The sequence below is a fragment of the Apis dorsata genome, unplaced genomic scaffold (genome assembly GCF_000469605.1).
Source record: "Apis dorsata unplaced genomic scaffold, Apis dorsata 1.3 scaffold_634, whole genome shotgun sequence".
Classification (NCBI taxonomy): domain Eukaryota; kingdom Metazoa; phylum Arthropoda; class Insecta; order Hymenoptera; family Apidae; genus Apis; species Apis dorsata.
In genome coordinates, this window is record NW_006263828.1 from 16640 (window position 1) to 19642 (window position 3003).

Genomic DNA, 3003 nt, shown 5'->3' on the forward strand with positions numbered 1-3003 from the left:
TTACATTTTACACGATAAGAATATTAATAATTACGATCATAGATATAATTAATCGCGCAAGGTGTGGGACTGATTAATTCCTCTATTTCAACGAACTTTGATGCACTACCACCTCCTCTTCATTTTCCTAGAAATTCAATAGGAATCAAGTGCGGAATAAATTACCGATAGAAAACGAGATATAGCGATAGTAATTTCATCGGAAATCGTATTTACAGTGTCTGTCATTCATTGGTGAAAGTAACGTTATTTATTGTTTTTATCCATCGATGAGATACGTTCGTGCTTCCGATTTCCCATCAAAGAAAGCTACAACGAGAAACAACGAGAAAAGATAGGAGAACACGATGCGCGTCTTTCCGCGTGCGATTCTCCATTGTTCATCGCGCGTAACAGCCATCGTTAGCCACGATACTAGTGCCACTAGTGGAAGAAAAAGGAAAACACGGGTGCCAATTCCACACGGAACGATTATTAAATATATTGCTAAGAACAAGAAGAAAATCGCCCACGTGAATAAGCACGTTTTGAACACGATAATGCTATCCTTCTTATTACATAATAGTATGAATACACTGTGTACACATTATCAGGCGAAAACATGCCTTTATCATTATTCCAGGCAAACGGTGTTGCGGGTCAAACAAACGATTATCCTATTAAGATAATTAATCGACTTTTTTTTTTTCCTCTTTTAAAAACCAAGAAGAGGGGAGGGAAAAGCACGTTGTGCTCGTTTCGAAGAAAGGGGAGGGGAGATCGTTCACACGTTACGACGCGTTAATGTTAATTCAAAAAACAACGGTTGCTACAACGAACGATGAATTTATTCGTCCCAACTCGGATAGTTGAAAACTTTCTTCCATACCATCGTTGATCTTTTTTATCGATCAGTCGTACTTATCTTACTTTCCTTGCGGTGGAATCGCATAGTTTTGTCGATAAGTTGGCGAGTGCGAACGAGTTGTTGCGGCTTGTGTGCCGCGCAGCGAGAATGTCAGCGAGAGTCAACAAGAGAGGATATAAAAAGGGCATCGGTGCGCTATTCAGCGCTTAATATCTGATCATGCACAGAACGGTGAACCACGGTAAAACCGTACACCGGTGAAGATAAATCTGTGTTACCACCCTACCTTTCACTTCTCCCGTGTGCACGTGTGCACGCGTCTCAACCGTTGTCCTCAGGGTAAGGTCGCATAATAAGAAGGCGAGTTCAAGCTGAACGGTGTGGGTGCTAATTTCGATCGAGCGGTGAAGGGTAGGGTGAATAATCTCCCGTCCCGGTGAAACTGTTGGTGCTGGAGAAATATACGTCAGAGAATTCCTATCGTTGCCAAAGAAAAAAAAGCCAAGTATTCCTCCTAATCTTGGATATAGTTTATAATCGATCAAACGAGCCGAAATTAAAAGGGAACGGACGAAATTAAAAATTGACGTGTAAAGAAAGAGCTGTTTCGCCGTAACGTATGGGTTATACGTATGTGCTACGTGGAACGTTGGAGAAATCACGGTATACGGAATACCGTGAACTTCTAGCACAGTCCTGTGATCGTGGGTCATAGGGAAAGAGAGAGCGAGAATACAAGACTTATGCAAATTTTTCCTGGTGCCGTGCTCGTTCAACCTTTTCGTGTCACACGTCGCGCGTACAAGGATACTCGTGGCGCTAAGCTGCATACGGGTACGCAGTGCAAATTCCACACCGAGAAAAATGATCGCATTATCATATGACAAGAAGAGCTCGACGGAAGGCGAAAAAAAAAATAGTTGGCCTAAATGCATTCGTTTTCTTCTTCGTATATATAAAAAGGAAAGAACAAGATACGAGAAGAAAGAGGATAGAAAATTTCGTAAAAAAAAAATCAGTATCAATAATAACGAAGAATTTTTAAATGATAATAAAAAAATTATCCTGCGTATCATGGATGAAAAAAGGAAGAGACAGGAAGATCGATAGTTAGTTCTTCATGGTAATTTGGCGTTCTATTAATATATCTGAAATCAAGCGAAGAACCGTAATTTCCTTGCCAAGCCCATGTATGACCTAATCGTGATCGAACATCGAAGAATAAGAAATATATTCCTTATTTATATGTAGACATCTTGTCTCGCTCGTAAATTCGAAACGCGTAACAAAAATAATTCTGTTCATCACTACTTTTTTTTACGAATGTTTTGCATACAAGTCGCTACAGTCCAGCTGTATAATAGTTGTAAAAATATTTAGTCGAGACAGCATTACTTAAGCCGAGATGTATACTCCTTTCATTTATCGTTATATAAGAGAGATATAGTCATATTTTTTTTAACAAGAAACAAAGATTAATTATACAATGGAATACATATGTGCATCATGACTCATCAAGAATCTCGGCTTATCCGTACTTTTTACTGTCTATCAGTGTCGTTGAGTTGCATTTTCCTTTTTTTTTTAATCAGTATTGCAAGTAATATGTTAAGTATTCGGTTGCTGGCGAGATGTAATATTTGCAATCGAAATTCGAATACCCTGGCAATAATCTTACAATGTTACAAGGCCGTTTGTTTAAAGCAGCTTTAATACGGTATGAATTACAGACAACGTTTGAAACAATACACCGCCGATATTGCATAGTACACCATAGCTGTCGGTATATGTAATATTATGTAATATCTGAGAATAGATAACACGAATTAGTAATGTCATTGTGTTCAAGGAAATGACATTTAATGCGATACAGATACAACTACCTTAGAAAAAAAAAAAAGACGATCTTTCAGTATTTTTTCATGGAATTATTTGACGAGATATTATACAGTCTCCAAAGAAATTATAATTCGAATAAAAATCAACATCCGCATCGCACAGAAACATGATTCCTTAATCATCTCGAACGTTATAGCTTCATATTTTCTTTTCCTCTGTTTCAATAATATTACGTTCACATTTTGCAGAAAAATCAATCTCGAAAAACGCGTTATTGTCGAGTAAAGTATCAAAAAAAAAAAAAAAAAAAAAAAAAA

At 37.6% G+C, this 3003-nt stretch overlaps 1 protein-coding gene across 5 annotated transcripts in view; it reads right to left on the reverse strand.

Annotated features, from left to right (window-relative positions):
• The window catches only part of LOC102676390 (CLIP-associating protein 1-A), a 24986-nt gene that overhangs the window by 12147 nt on the left and 9836 nt on the right, over positions 1–3003 (reverse strand). The window lies entirely within an intron of this gene.